The sequence below is a fragment of the Malaclemys terrapin genome, chromosome 10 (assembly GCF_027887155.1).
Source record: "Malaclemys terrapin pileata isolate rMalTer1 chromosome 10, rMalTer1.hap1, whole genome shotgun sequence".
Taxonomy (NCBI): domain Eukaryota; kingdom Metazoa; phylum Chordata; order Testudines; family Emydidae; genus Malaclemys; species Malaclemys terrapin.
Window position 1 is genome coordinate 6,147,047 of NC_071514.1, and position 16,767 is coordinate 6,163,813.

Genomic DNA, 16,767 nt, shown 5'->3' on the forward strand with positions numbered 1-16,767 from the left:
GCGGAATCATAGAATCGTAGGACTAGAAGGGACCTCGAGAGGTCATCTAGTCCGGTCCCCTGCACCCGTGGCAGGACTAAGTATTACAGTACCACTTTAAAAACAACAAGGAGTCTGGTGGCACCTTAAAGACTAACAGATTTATTTAGGCATAAGCTTTCGTGGGTAAAAACCTCACTTCTTCAGATGTATAGAGTGAAAGTTCATCTGAAGAAGTGAGGTTTTTACCCACGAAAGCTTATGCCCAAATAAATCTATTAGTCTTTAAGGTGCCACCAGACTCCTTGTTGTTTTTGTAGATACAGACTAACACGGCTACCCCCCTGATACTTAGTACCACTTTAGGCACTCATGTTTCCAGCCCACTTATGTGGCAATTGTTCCCAATTTACTTACTATGCACAGTAAGAATGTAATCCAAAACTCACTGGAATAAGTGGGAAGGTACCTAATGACTCAATTAACTTTGAATCAGATTTCATGTGGGGGCAAGATCTGTCTAGAGGAAATTCCAGGAGTTTTCCCTAGAGTTCTCTAATGTTCTGTTGAAGGGAAGGGCTTTGCACAACTGACTAACAAATCACTTCTGTGTAATGAGCCTGCAAGAGCACTCTACTCACTGGTTCTGATTATCATTGTTACAAATACAGTATTATACTCATTGTCTTCACATGTGGCATTACACAAGGCTTTGTAGAGAAAGTAAATGACAAGCCAAACAGAAAAGTTTTTAAGGCTCGTTTTAAAGTGGGCGAGATGGCTTGATGGCTCAGAGGAAGGGAGAATATTCTGAGTACCCGGGACTGTATGAGTAAAAGACTAAATCGTTGTAGCAAAGAGCTTGGGGCAGATCTGAGGGTACCCTGACTGACCAAGAAGAAAGAGTGGTAGGTGGGTCAAAGTCAGAGAGCAGGTTGGAGCTGAGTGGGGTGATCAGTGTACACTTTATTTGTATGCTGCCTAGCACAATGGGGTCCTGCTCCATGCAGCGGGGGCTCCAAGATGTATAAGAACATAAGAATGGCCATACTAAAGATCTATCTAGCCCACTATCCTGTCTTCCACAGTGGCCAATGCCAGGTGTCCCAGAGGGAACGAACAGAGCAGATAATCATCAAGTGATCCATCCCCTGTTGCCCATTTCCAGCTTCTGGCAAACAGAGGCTAGGGACACCATTAGATTCCATGACAACAAAATTAGCCATAGACTCTTCCCCTTGCTAAATAATGGTCTTCAGAATCTCAGCTTTCATTACAAATATAAATTTCTACTCCTAGTGATGGAGTGTTGTGGAGACAACCTCAAAGAGGTGATCCAGCTGTGAATCAATGCAGAGATGGTCTGCATGAATGTAGAATGCCTGGAACAATAGCTCTGAGAGGTGTGAAATGCTCCATTAATCCCAATCAGGTGTTAACTGAAACCTGAAGATGACACTAAATTGAAAACTCAGCATGTACAGCTAGGATAAAATATTCTGAATGTATTATCAAAATAAATAACATAGGTAATTGCATAGATTGTGTTATTCATCTTCATATTTAATTAAATACAAATTTCTATTATTAAAATATATCTTAATCCACTACAGAATTTTGAAGAATTTTCACCAGAGCACTGCACAGTCTGAGGACATTGCTGCAGAATGTTCATCCAGTTTGAAGCAAACTACAAGAGGCTTTGGATATAGATGTCTTGTTTATCCCATTGGCCCAGATCCTCAGAGGTATGTAGGCTCCTAACTTCTATTGACTGCGTGCCTGGAACATTGTGTCTAGAAGAGGCCCTAAAAGGTCTTTGTGGTGAGGCTGTGTAGGTAACTGGTGTTTTGTATTCCTTGCTCAAAACAAGGATTTATTATAATCTTTAGCACTGAACAATGTCAGTGCCTATTCTTTTATACTTTTGATGTTACAACCTGATATGGGCTGTTAAGACTGCATAAGGTTCTCTGGCTGCTTGTTCATGTGTATTGAAGATAGCTGACACCTGATTAGGTGCTAATTGGTTTCACCATATTCAGGTGAGTTCAGAAGCCACAATAAACTTCTGGGGTTAGAGATGAGTTTATTACATCTCTTGCGAGAAAGAAGCAGCTGTCTATATGTGGGCTTAGAAATAGGAATCAGGGAAATGATCAATAAGTCATATTTTAAATTTTATCATGTATTTTTCTTAAAGTATAGTTGCAAGTCTGCTGACTTGGAAGGGGCTTGGTGAGGGAAACTGCTTGGACAATGAGGAGTCCTATACAATATTTGTGTTGTTCAGGGGCTTAGAATAAGAATTAGGATTGGTTTTGTGTTGGAAAGAACATATGTAAAACTTCAGAATATAGTCAGCTGTGTTGCTATTTATCTGAATCACTTGATCCTGAAAACCTGTTCCCACCGGGGAGAGACTGTTGTTGGTTTTTTTTTCTGCCCCAGGCCTTGCTGCAATTGTGTTGAGAAAGCATTTGCAATTCCATTGGGGACTAACCAGAAGAACTACTACTAGTTCTGTTGGTGTTCCTGATACCAGGGGCAGGAATTGAGAAAGTTGTGTTGAAGTTGAGTGTGGTATGCTTCTATCAAGAAACTTTCCCTACCTTTGATCTTCAAGAACTATAAATAGAGGGAGGGCAATGAGAAAAACATCTTGTCTTACTATAGCACTCATGATTACTATGTTAAAGCTTTCTCAAACCCATTTGACGGTACAGCACTGTAGAATTCTAGTTGTCAGTGTACACAAAGTATCCTGCTGGGGTGAAATTTCAGGGAATAATTGTCCTGACTTCTCTCTTGTAAGTGAGCTGGGTCAGAGGGGAGGTTACTTGTCCCTGAGCCATTAATATCTGGTCTGTGGGTACCAGAATCCTTGGCTTTATTGTTGATGTGTTCAGCTGTAGGAAGGTCCTACTAATCTAATGATACAGATAGTGTAATGGCTAGGAAAGGGTGGATTGCTTTTAAAGATGAAGTAAGTCTAGGGTGAATTTAAGATTGATTCTTATCTCCTTCTCCTGGTCCCTGCCCCATGTACTCTTAAACCCAGAAATGTATAAAAACTAGCCAGTATTTCTACAGAGCGCAGACCAAGTGGGCATAGTCTCTTCAAGGAACAGGCAGTATATAGAGAAGTGGTAGGTAGCTGAAGACTAGACTCTACAACTGATGAGAATAGGGAACAGCACGGACCAACCTTGTGTAACTACAAGGAGAGGGAAAGCATGGACTGTTCTTGTACAAACCATTCTGTCTCCAGAGGGGATGGGGATTGTCTCTCTAGAAGCTGGGTGAAGCTATGCTGCCCATCTGGGTGTGAGCTGGTTTCAAATAGTTTTGTAACAGGCAGGTCTGATTGGGAGGGGGAATTAAGGGGAGAGACAAGTGCACCTGGGCCTCAGCTCAGGGGACACCCATCCCAAAGTCTGTAATCTTGTAAATAATGTAAAATGGTGGGGAGTGGGGCCCTAAAGTTCTCTGGAGGGGCCTGGTAACAAGCCAGGGGCTCTTACTGAATCAGCTAGGCCAGCGATACTCCGACTGAGGCACCTGAGCTGCAAGTATCAGAGGGGCAGCCGTGTTAGTCTGAATCTGTGAAAAGCAACAGAGGGTCCTGTGGCACCTTTGAGACTAACAGAAGTAGTACTTCTGTTAGGGTACATCTACACTACAGGGGGGAGTTGATTTAAGATACGCAAATTCAGCTACGTGAATAGCGTAGCTGAATTCGACGTATTGCAGCCGACTTACCCCGTTGTGAGGACGGCGGCAAAATCGACTTCTGCGGCTTTCTGTCGGCGTCGCTTACTCCCACCTCAACTGGTGGAGTAAGAGCGCCGATTCGGGGATCGATTGTCGCGTCCTGATGGGACGCAATAAATCGATCCCTGAGAGGTCGATTTCTACCCGCCGATTCAGGCGGGTAGTATAGACCTAGCATTAGTCTCATAGGTGCCACAGGACCCTCTGTTGCTTTTGAGCTGCAAGTGGCTCTTTAAAGCAGTGATTCTCAAACTTGTACTGGTGACCCCCTTCACGTAGCAAGCCTCTGAGTGCAACCCCCCCCCCTTATAAATTAAAAATGCTTTTAAATATATTTAACACCATTATAAATGCTGGAAGCAAATCGGGGTTTGGGGTGGAGGCTGACAGCTCGCAACCCCCCACATAATAACCTCACGACCTCCTGAAGGGTCCTGACCCCCAGTTTGAGAACCCCTGCTTGAAGGTCTCCTGTAGTTCTTTGCAGCATATGGTATTAAAACACTGTGTGATTTAATTATTAGCCACTCAGGGTGTTTTATTATGTTACTAACCAACTGTAGTTGATACAGTTGACTGGCCAGATATTATTGTAAGACTAATATACATGTATATAAAAACTCAATAGTTCCCCTGGCATGGTGTTGGAAGCGGAATATAGTCCTCGTGTTTCATTTAGTATGAAGTCGCAGGACTGTGCCTCTTTCGGGTACTGTTGACTGTTGGGTACTGGTTCCTGAGGCTCCCGGAGCTAGGAGCGGTGGCGGTCTGTGGAGGCGGGTGCCCCGGGGAGCGGCAGGGGGCACAGCTTGCCCTGGAGGTAGCGGGGAAAGGGGCACTCCTCGCGGGGAGAGGGAAGCGGTTAGGGGCGCTGCTGGCCCCCACCTGAAGCCGGCTCTCGCCCCGTGCGCGGGAGGGGAGCCGAGGGCAGCCCCTACAGCCACATCCGGCGGGCCCAGCTCAGCGCTGGTCTCGCTCCCCTCACGGCGCCCCCCCCCTCCAGCCAGGCAAGATGGCGGCGGCAGGAGGCGGTGCTGAGGGGAGGGGGGATCCCGCCTGAGACACCCACGCGGGCGGGCGGGCGGGGGAGGAGGCAGCGGCGGCTCGGGCTCCCGTTAGGATGAGATAAGGGCGCCGGGGCCGGCTCGCGACGCGCTCGCTCTCTCCATCGCGCAGGGCGGGCGGAGGAGGAGGACCCACCAGCCGCCCCCATGGGGAGCGCAGCCCCGGCCTGAGGTGAGCAGCGCCGGGCGGCCGGCGGGGGGAACGTGCGGAGCTGTCACCGCCGGAGGGGAGGGAAGGGGTGTCTCCGCCGCCGTGGGGCGCTAGCCCGGGGCCGTGTCGGTGAGGCGGGCAGGAAGCCCTGAGGGAGCCGGCCTGGCGATGACGACCGGGGGGGTGGGGGGCGACATGACTCGGCTGCAGCCCTCGAGCAGGCGGCGATACGCGAATATGTCCTGCCCCCTGCCTGTCGTTGGGGCTAGCGACTGGGGGGGGGGCGATCCGGGGGTTCCCGAGCGTGCATGGGGCGGGGGCGGCTGGGAGGCGTGTGTGTGTATCCCGCGCCCGACGGAAGGGAAGCGGTGCCCGCCCGTTCGCTGCCGGGGATTTGGGGCACCCAGCGAGGCGTTCCTTCGCCAGTCCTGTCCCCTGGGCCGCTCCCGGCAAGAGCGTGCCAACGTGGGGTGGGCGCTCCGGGGAGCCGGGGTCTGGCTGCACGGCAGCAGCCGCAGCGCTGTCTGATGCGGCCAGGCGTGTGACTTCCCCAAAGGGGCGTTAAAATGGCCCTGGTGTAACGCCGCTGTGTAGACGTGGGGGCCTCGCAGCGTGCAGGGGCAGCGATCCCCTGCTGCGAGAGATCGCGTGTGCACGGTGCGTTGGAGCGCCGGCTGCCCTGCCATGTTCCACACGCAGGGCAGGACCGGGAGAGCTGGCTTGGGCAGCTGCAGGGGAAGAAACGGGTTGAGATGTCTGTTCACACGGAATCTGTAAATTCCCATTCACTTTACTAGATAGCTAATGGGGATTACAAGCACAGATCTATGCTATTTCCCGCCCCCCTCCCCCCCCCCCATGATTTTCCCTTGGCTCCATACAGGTTACTGCAATTTTGTTGGATTAGTGTAACATCCAGCATCATGGTAAAAAAAAAAGTAGTTTCTAGAGCCCTGAGATTTTTGTGCTGTCTTAATGTCAGAATTTACTACAGACTCAGTGGGCCACATGGTAATAATGTTTAATGGATTGTTATTTATTTTGATGGCTTTGAGCCACTACTAATCTCAAATTCTATTTAAAGAATGCATTCGGTCCCAGCACCCCAATACGGGTCTGTTTACAATGGAAATTAGGAGATGTAGACTTGGCAGTTAGATCTGATGTTTAATGTTTGAATTAAACTGATCAGAAGAGTAATGTTTTGGACAGCTTTTTACTTCATTTCACAATTTCTTCCTGAACTGTTGCTCAGCCAGTGTTTTCTGTCAAACAATAAAATGTACTATACATAATCCTTTCACTTTCAGAAAGATTAAATATTTCTGTATTTAATCATGTTATTAGGCCCTCTGGTTTAGGGAAACTATTTGAATCAGTCTAGCCAAGAAAGGGGTCGAGGAGTACACGGGTGAACTTTGGTTTGTGCTGGATGTGCAAGCCCAGCTTTGCAACAATCTTTTAACCTATAGGTGTTCAGAATCATGCTGTTGAAAATGAATCAACTAGTAGGGATCTTGAGTATAGTTTTATTGTAAAATGAATGTGAAAACCGAACTGTTTCCTTGACAGCTTAATCCCTCTAAACACATTCAGGTTTCATTGGGCTGTTCATGATTCCTGGCATTGACTTCCTATTTATTTATAGGAAATAGAGCCTTAAAGCTTTTGTGGTCAGTTCTTGCAAAGAATCACATAGTCTGCAAAGAGATACAAAGGACAAAAAAGGATAATGACCTACAGCCTTTGCATGGTTTCTGATTATTAGATTTTTATTATGCACATCTTTTAATCAGAATTGATTTTTAAATAATGTAGTCTGAAATTTAAGGGCCCACTGATGTGAGGAGTCTCCTACAAAGGTGCTGAGGAGCTTCCATCCCTTTGAAGCAAGTTTTATCTAAGAGTCTAATCAGGTCAGGAGAGTATTCACTTACTGGAAACTAGTGTGGACAAGGTTTTCCGGCTTATTGTAGGACCAGAACTCTTTGTGGTTTTCTTGTTCAGTATTCATTCAAAAGTAACAATTATCTATTGATAAATACTTCTATATTAAGAAGATTCATATACTGGAGTTCTTGGATTATTTTTGTATCAGTATCAGCCACACTTTAACATTCTTGCAGACTACTTGCTTTTCATTTGTGATTATAAAACATCTCTGTGGCAATTTCTGTCTATGTGGCGGTAATAGATATAAATTCTATATGTGAGCACACTTCGCTTTTGACACTTTTATCCTAGTCACAGTTGACAGAGCCTTGTCTCCACTAGGGCTCCCACTGGTGCAGCTGATCTAGTGATAGCATTGGGGGACAATTTTTCTGTTCTAAAATAATTGCTAGGCAGCAAACACACAAGTCTGGCCAACCATTCTTTCTTTTTTTTTGGAGAGGATGGGGCCCCAGTTCATTCTTGTTACTGTGGTCGATATATTAAAGGTACATCAGGGAAAGTTCTACATGCTGCCACCCTACATCACTTTTCCACTGGGAACTGTGGCCACCACCATTTTGACACGAGCTGCCACAATTAAATACATTAAACAATTTATTTACCGTAGCATGAATTTGTGCTACAGGGTCAGATGAATAGTTTATCACTGAATCATCTATATGCACATTTTCTAGTCTGAATGTTGTCATCTGGTTAATTTGAATAATTGTAATTGGATTAATAGGTTTCTAAAGTTGAAATCTGAATTTATAACAAACAAATATTATACTTAAAATGTAGAAAATCTCTCCTCTTCCATTCCCTTTACATATATTTGTTGAGAATTGGAACTTCTTTTGCAAGTCAGGACAGGTTGTAGTACTTCATAAAACAATAGCTACAGAAGCCAGTGTAATCATGGAGAAAGTTAAATTGGTATGTTTCAGAAAGTAGAACGATTCTGAAAGGACTTCTGCTAACTAGTGAAACTAATACTTACAGAAGACCTTCTGTTTTGTTAGATTACCATTTATTCACTCTGCTGTGAACATATTTATAAGCACAGTGGCAGCATGCTTTTGAAAAGTTGGAGGTTAAAGCAAGTTGCACAACTTAAGTCAGGTCTAATAAAAAAGAAAAATATGATGTAATATGTGTTCAGAAACAATGGCTTAGCTCCCAGTAGCAAAATAGCAGTTTCCTAATATCTTCCTGTTTGACATAGGAGGGAATTTAAGTAGAATAAATTCTACTGCCTTGTGAACAAAGCCTTAGAGGGGAAGCATGCCATTGCTCATACAGATCTAATAAACATGCTCTTCTGGTCAAGTCTACACTTCCACTTTCAGCACTAAAACTTTAGTCATTCAGGGGTGTGAAACTCCCACCCCCACCCCCCAAAAAAGTGCCAGTTTAAACAGCGGGTGGTTTGGTGGTTTTTTTTTTATTGCCAGAGAGAGCTCTCCCCCAGTGATAAAGCGTGTCTACACTGCCCACTTCACAGCGCTGCTAAAAATAACCCAGCAGTAAGTGTAAGGCATGAAATTGATTAATTTGTAGGCAAATAAAAAAAAAAGTCCGAGGGAAACCCCCTTTTGCTGAAGCAAGCTTATACAAGTAAGCAGAAAATGACTGTTGGGTCAGATTCTGATCTTGGTCACGCTTCTGTAACTTCAGAATGAGCTCATTACCTTCAGTGGAATTATTGTGAAAATACAATTGTGTGACTGGGCCAGATTCTGAGCTGTCCGGTTACAAAAGTAGGTAGCTTTGGCTGTATAATTGCATAAATTTAGTGAAAAAAACCCAACTCCTTTCAAATGCTGCAAGTGCAAAAGTAATTAGATCCCTACTACAGTCATGCTAACCAAACCTATATGTAGAAACAAAGTGTGCAATCCTGTAGTCAGACTGAATGCTTGAGCTCTTACTCAGGCAGGGAAGGAAACCTCTACAGAAAGATTATTTCCTTGTGATTTTTCCACCAATTTCCTACCATTGGATCACTTTTAAAGAACGCACTCAGAAGATCACTATTCTTGGCCAAAGATGGAGAATGGTGAAAGGATACTTAGTTAAATTTTAGGCAGTGTGTTCACATTCATTAGGTGTTTGGAGGGTGAGTTTCTCACTACAGCTTTGGCCCTGGACATTGCGTATTTTTTCCTTGCTGTACATGTTTACTTCTGCTTCTGGCTAGAAGGTGTTGAGTGAATTTAAGTTCTGGGCAATGCACATGTTTTTTATCTTCTGTATTTTTAAATGTACAACTTTTTGTACGTAACTGAGCTACTAAACTGAAAATAAGAGATGGGTCAAAACAGACTTTGTATTTTAAGCCTCACATGCACTTCCCGATAGAGCTGGGTGGAAAATGGTAGACGTTTTCAAGTCTTTTTGAAAGAAAAAAAAAAAAAAAAAAAGTCTTCTACAGGATTAGAACATTGAAAACATTGAGAGCTCTTAGTTCTGAAAACTTGGAGTATGGGGGATTTCATCCTCTTCCTTGCTCGCATCTTCTTTTTCTCTGTTATCCATTTTGCCCCCAGAAAAGGGACTAAAAGGAAAGCCAAAAAATACAAAGCTTTTCTTCCCTTCTTTAATTTCTTTTAACAAATTTTCATTTGAAAAATGTTAACCAGCTTTATCTTTGAACTTTGGTTTGGATTAAGTCGCACTTGGATCTGAACTCACCTTATGTGACATTCAAGCATGCAGGCCACCTTTCACACATTCCCACAGCCTGGACTCTTATGTACTCTGCTGGGGTGCAGAAATGTCCTGCAGAGCTGCACAAAACTTGACATGTAGGCTTGCCAATCTACTCACTGGCTCTTTGTATACTAATGTGTTTCTTAAAACTTCCTGCAGTTGTTCCACCTCCAGTTCAGCATTGGGGAAGAGGGAGCTTAGTCTAGGCTGGCCCCCTGCTCAGAGGAGACCTATACAGTGTAGTGGTTTAAAATCAAACAGTGACCATCTGAGCTCTCTCTGTGTTGGTACTTCTCCCTATTGCTACCATTTGTGGAGCTGCAGCAGTGTCGTCCAACTGTAGGAAATTTTAAGAAAAAAAGCAAATGTAGACAGTGCATAGTGAAAGGGTGTTGGGTACATAAGGAATTCAGGGACCAGCTATCTGGAGCATAGGGGTGAAAATAAGACATTGGGGTGGAGAAGGATGGCAATCCGAATTCGTTGTTAGCCTACCTGATAAGGTGAAAGCCACCTACTCAAGATAGTTCAGTCCAAAGCAGACTGCGAAGAGCTGTATGTATAACTTCCTCAGAGTTGGGCTTCAGCAGGCATATTTTGCTGTTTGCAACTAGCTGTCATGGGATAAGAGGGAAGGTCCTCTCATGGATCAGTAACTGGTTAAAAGATACAGAGGGTCCTGTGACACCTTTGAGACTAACAGAAGTACTGGGAGCATAAGCTTTCGTGGGTAAGAACCTCACTTCTTCAGATGCAAGTAATGGAAATCTCCAGAGGCAGGTATATATCAGTGTGGAGATAACGAGGTTAGTTCAATCAGGGAGGGTAAGGTGCTCTGCTAGCAGTTGAGGTGTGAACACCAAGGGAGGAGAAACTGTTTCTGTAGTTGGATAGCCATTCACAGTCTTTGTTTAATCCTGATCTGATGGTGTCAAATTTGCAAATGAACTGGAGCTCCGCAGTTTCTCTTTGGAGTCTGGTCCTGAAGTTTTTTTGCTGTAAGATGGCAACCTTTACATCTGCTATTGTGTGGCCAGGGAGGTTGAAGTGTTCTCCTACAGGTTTTTGTGTATTGCCATTCCTGATATCTGACTTGTGTCCATTTATCCTCTTGCGTAGTGACTGTCCAGTTTGGCCAATGTACATAGCAGAGGGGCATTGCTGGCATATGATGATTCATAGATTCATAGATTCTAGGACTGGAAGGGACCTCGAGAGGTCATCGAGTCCAGTCCCCTGCCCGCATGGCAGGACCAAATACTGCCTAGACCATCCCTAATAGACATTTATCTAACCTACTCTTAAATATCTCCAGAGACGGAGATTCCACAACCTCCCTAGGCAATTTGTTCCAGAGGGGCATTGCTGGCATATGATGACATATATAACATTGGTGGACGTGCAGGTGAATGAGCCGGTGATGTTGTAGCTGATCTGGTTAGGTCCAGTGATGGTGTTGCTGGTGTAGATATGTGGGCAGAGTTGGCATCGAGGTTTGTTGCATGGGTTGGTTCCTGAGTTAGAGTTGTTATGGTGCGGTGCGTGGTTGCTGGTGAGAATATGCTTAAGGTTGGCAGGTTGTCTGTGGGCGAGGACTGGCCTGCCTCCCAGCTACAACCAGACCAGCTACAACATCACCGGCTCATTCACCTGCACGTCCACCAATGTTATATATGCCATCATATGCCAGCAATGCCCCTCTGCTATGTAGAGAAACTGCTGAGCTCCAGTTCATTTGCAAATTTGACACTATCAGATCAGGATTAAACAAAGACTGTGAATGGCTATCCAACTACAGAAACAGTTTCTGAAACACACTTTCATTTTAAAATAAGTGCAAAAAAACACTTCAGAGAGGAAGATAGAAAATTCCCAAATAGGATGAAAGAGCATTTGGGATATCAGAAGACAGTGAAAGAAGTGAAATCAAATTACAGTTATGTCTACACAGCAGAAGTTGTGCATGGGCTAGCCTACTCAAATGAGCTTGAATCCATCAAGCATGGATAACAATAGCAGTGAAGACAGCACAGTGTGTGAGAGCATTGCTAGAAAACAGAATGGGTAGCCAGATGGGAGAGGTTGATGATATTTCTATCACACTGCTATTCTGGTTCCTGGATAACATTGGTCCCTGGATAACACTGGCTAATAAGTTTGAAGCTCCACTTCTTCTGTAACTTTGGGGGGGGGGGCAGCAAGTGAGGAGAGTCTCTGATACGCGTTTTTTCCAAAAAGAATGAGGAGTACTTGTGGCACCTTAGAGACTAACAAATTTATTTGAGCATAAGCTTTTGTGGGCTAAAACCCACTTCATCATATGCATGCTGTGGAAAATACAGTAGGAAGATGTATATACACAGAGGACATGAAAAATGGGTGTTGCCATGCTTACTATAACAAGAGTAATCAGTTATCAGCAGGAGGGGAAAAAAAACTTTTGTAGTGATAATCAGGATGGCCCATTTCCAACAGCTGAGTAACAGTAGGGGGAAGAGGGGGGGAAAATAGCATGGGGAAATAGGTTTTACTTTGTGTAATGACCCATCCACTCCCAGAATCTTATGGCTGCTGACAAGGGATTATTTGTATGGGGCCTTTAGTACTCTACCTCTCACTCTGTGTCTCTTTTTTGCCACAGGAGAGTTGGGGTTCTTTGCTTTGAATAACTGGAGTTCCTCATAGTTTCACCAAGTTGCAGTGCATAGTGACATGATTCATGACAATCTTACTTCCCATAAATAGTTCTGAATGGCCACAGTGAAACTGATCAGTTCTTGTTAATTTCACTCTCCTGCTGCTTGGCAAAGTTATGAGTAGCAGTAAAGGCCCTGAAGTATTCTGTTTACATGCTTAGGAAGGAAATATTGCATTTGGTTCCTCTTTGGAGGGCTCGAGAGCTACTAGAAGCTTGCAGACAAATTTCCAAAAGCAGTCACTGCCTTCTTTTGTGTTTTTCAATTTTTGGGTATCCAAACTGAAGATTTTTTTTCTTTTTTAAGACTGCAGTATTAGTGAATATGCCTGAGAACTTTGGCCTTAAAATTGTTTGTGTGGTTTGTTTGTTTTTTTGCTAAATTAAAGTGTAAATTATGCAGAAACTGACTATGTAGTCTTCCATGTTTTGCAGAGAAAGTTTCCTACTTGCTAATGGAGATTTTTATTCCCTGTTCTTTGGTAGAGCATCACTGTACAGCTAGGCAAACAAAGAAAACCTCTTCTACTTCAGACATAGTTAGCAGAGACAAATACCACTTGGACCCTAACAGGAAAATTTAGTTAATAACAAGCTGTTGAATATTCTCAAAGGAAAATGCAGGCAGGAAGGGGAATCAGGACAGAAAGATTAAAAGATGATCTTGCAAGATCAGTGGGATCACTTAAACTATTAAATATGTTTGTTACTGAAGATCGATTAGTTGGTGAACATTTTTCTTAATTTCTTACTTGAGAATGTACATAAACTGGTTTAAGGGCCAGCATGCTGTCTAGATACCCACTAATTCCACTGTTTTGTTTGTGATTTTTCTTTTCATTTTGTTTGAATGGAAGCTGCAGACAGTTCTAAAAAACAACAGAAAACCACATCTTGCCTTTATTGGAAGTGTAATGGTGAAACTAGTATGTGTGCAGTACGTTGTAATCCCAGTGATATTTCACTTGTCTTAAAAGGGTCAGCTTTTTCTGTATGATGGGTATTGTAGTAGTGTTTTGCCATTTGCCATTCTTTACTGGCAGCTTCTGAAACTACATGATTTTTTTAAAATTACTTTTTCCAGTTGTTAAGTTCCTGGTCATTAAGGCTGAAAAAAGCAACAGAGGGTCCTGTGGCACCTTTGAGACTAACAGAAGTACTGGGAGCATAAGCTTTCTCTTGCATCTGAAGAAGTGAGGTTCTTACCCACGAAAGCTTATGCTCCCAGTACTTCTGTTAGTCTCAAAGGTGCCACAGGACCCTCTGTTGCTTTTTACAGATTCAGACTAACACGGCTACCCCTCTGAAGGCTGAAAAAGTATGTCTATTATGCTGTCCTACGCCTCTAAGCATCTGTTTATAACCTCAGAATGTTTCACGCCATACACATGGTAGCCTGGTTTCTTTATTCAGCACTAAAATAAGATACATACATTTAATGAGTCTTAAAATGTCTTATCTTTTCAAGACTCTTCCTTTTGCATAATTGCCATCAGGTCCATAATAATATTGCTGCTTTTTGTTTGAGAAATAGTGTTTGCTTTTTAACTATAAAATAAAAAAATTCTTTATGCGTTAATCTAAAAATAGATTACTTTAAAAAGTAAAGCAGGGTATTAAGCACTAGGGAATATCGCCTTTTGTTGTTCTCACCTGTCACAATTAGTGTTTCCTTACCTTAAAAAGAAGCTATATCGGTACACTCTTAGGTATATGTGTCGAACCTCTGATAGGGCTCTATTCTTTAAAAAAAAAAAAATTAAAAAGGAAAATATCCCAAATCTGTATAATTTAAGGCCTGTTTTCAAGCTTTAGAGGCTACATGAATGGAGTGGAAACCCATAGTTACCTCCAGAGAGCTCTGTAACCGGTTACATTAAGACCATATGGCTTTCTTCATAAGAGCTTTGTCTCAATGTGCTCATATCCACAAGTGTTGTGCAGTGTGGTGTGCTGTACCTTGTTTCTTCCCTCCATGGGATCTACTTGCAGAATGGTATCGTATGTGTATAGTTATAAAGTACTTTGGAGTCATTTGGCATGAAAGTTGCTATAGAAATGTTCATTACTCTGTTAGCTATATTGTTACAGTTGTTCAGATTAATCTGTGTGTGTACTATATTTGCACAAGGACTGTTTACTCTGCATTACCTGAGTATTACCCCTTTCTCTCCCCTTTTTGAGGACTGAAGTGTACAATTCATGTAATCTCATTACATCAAAAACTGCATTTGAATCCTTCTCAGCAAATCTATAAGTATAAGAATCTGTTTGAATAATCAACCACTGAATTAACTTTTGACCTATTTTTTGTTTTATCATATATTTAATAGCTGCAAGGCTTTGTATCAAGAAAAATAAAGATCTTAAGGGGAGCGGTAGCATCACTTAAACTTATTTTTTTAACTTTCCAAAAGTTGCAGTTAAATGACAGAAGTAGCATATAAGAATCATCGAGACTTGTGCTGACCTGGGGAAATAAATTCAGGCTATACTAGGCATACAGTATGTGTGTGGGGAGGGTTAAGATAAGCCTTGACATGGAAAAGATTTATATAGAAAATGTGTATTATAAATGGGTAGCTGTTTGCCTCTGCCTTTTTGAATCTGTCTGTCTGGGATTAAATGTATGCTACTAATTTGGTTAGGGGATTCTTAGATTTTGGGCAGAGCATCAATAAAATAGAAAGAGATGTTTAGCTTCACAGATGTGTTAAGACGTAATTTATAATGAACCTAGTGTTCAGTGAGTAGGAGCGCAATTAATTTGATCACATATTTATATGTAACATCTCATTGCCAGCACCTCTCCTTGGAGCTGATAGTTTTTTGAATATAACATAGTGCTGAAATGACTCTACAGAAGGATCTTAAGTGAAATAAATGTGATGCTTAGATGTTAGAAGGGGATATCTACAACACATTACCATCTGTACATGCGTATTCTGTGTATGTGTATGGTTTCTTATTTGTAGTTTTAACAATCATAGTGTGTATGTTATTTGATATGATAAAGCAACATTTCAATACTTCCACTATAAATGAGCACTACAAATTGCTATTGAAGGTGACAGAAGAAGGCCATAAAATAATGTAAATGTAAAATTTGCGGAACTCAGAAATCTAGCTCTCTAGCAAGCATTACATTTCAGTTCAAAATCTAGTTTTGTGCTAGTTTTATTCAGTCTCCTGAAGTACATTTTCAGCATTCCTTTCTGCTCGCCCCAAAAATGGTTGTATGGTGTGGGGTCACTATCCTTCCCAACTTCGTAAAAACAAAATATGAATGAAAAATATCCCTAACATTTACGAAGATCCACAATTTTCAATTTGGCCACTAGGTTCAGTGGTAGCAGCTAAAGTCTCAAAGGTCTCACTTGTGCAGGGAAGGATCCCACCCAATTTAGGGGGCACCCCCACAGCCTTAATTTTCCAAAAGTTGCAGATAAATTACAGACGTCTCAATGAGTCTTATATGCTACTTGTTCTGAATGGGGGAAATAAATTCACACTATACTAGGTGTAGGTAGGGGAGGGGGGAGATAAGCCTTGGCATGGAAAACTGTTGAGAGGAACCAGACAGAGACTCCAGCTTACATGGGCAGAAGAAGCCAAAGCATGTACTGTTGGGCTAGAGGCAGAGGGGATAAAATGCGGCTCTGCCAGGGCCACCCCTCTGGACCCAGAACTTTGCAGCAGAGACTTTGAGTTTGCAAGCACTAGGACCCAGGTGGTGGCTTCTCAAAAATGTGGCTTTGTGGGGGAAAACTGTGGCAAGGAGCCAGACATAGACTCCAGCCAGTAGGGGCAGCAGCAGGCAGAGAACACCTTTTGGTCTTAGATATGGAGAACTTTCTTCAGTTTTGACTGGGCTGTCTCTGCCCTATGCTGATTGGCTGTCTGCTCCAACGCTTCCACTCCTCTTCCATCAGAGTCTCTTCACCTCACCTTCACTCCAACCTGCCCCTTCATCCTCTTCTCTCCTGCCTTGTCCCTCTCTCTCCCTTCCTTTCAATGTCCTCTCTCTCCCTTCACTTTTCTTTCCATTTAGCTGATCTCCTCTTATCTAACCTCACTTCCCCCCCAAAAATTGTTGCACTAACATGCCATTTTCCATCACACATTGTTTACTTTACTTGTGTGGTATAGCCCTTCCCCCCACCCTGTGTGGCTCTTATCTAGTTAGATTGTAAGCTCTTCAGGGCATGGGTCTCTCTTACTCTGTACAGTGTCTAACGGGGACCCATTCTTGGTTGGCCTTTAGGCACTACCATAAGAAACATGATTAATAAAATATTCTCTTGGAACAACCTGCATCCCAAGTGACCATGACCATAGGTGTGATCTTCACAGCATCCTCTTATGAGGCCCAACTTCCCTGACTTGAATCCTTGGTTTGACTCCTGCAAGTACCAACAGCATTCTAGGGGGATGCTCTGGGTGAGAATTTCAGTGGC

The 16,767-nt window shown here is 43.1% G+C and overlaps 1 protein-coding gene across 2 annotated transcripts in view; it reads left to right on the forward strand.

Annotated features, from left to right (window-relative positions):
* The window catches only part of DENND4A (DENN domain containing 4A), a 113,747-nt gene that overhangs the window by 23,214 nt on the left and 73,766 nt on the right, over positions 1-16,767 (forward strand). Inside the window, exon 3 of one of the 2 annotated variants that reach the window (XM_054042763.1) lies at positions 1,593-1,727. The gene's annotated coding sequence lies outside the window, so the exon portion shown is untranslated. Of the gene's footprint in view, positions 1-1,592; positions 1,728-4,849; positions 4,990-16,767 lie in introns of those variants that run through there. The other variant, XM_054042764.1, reaches the window with a different exon arrangement.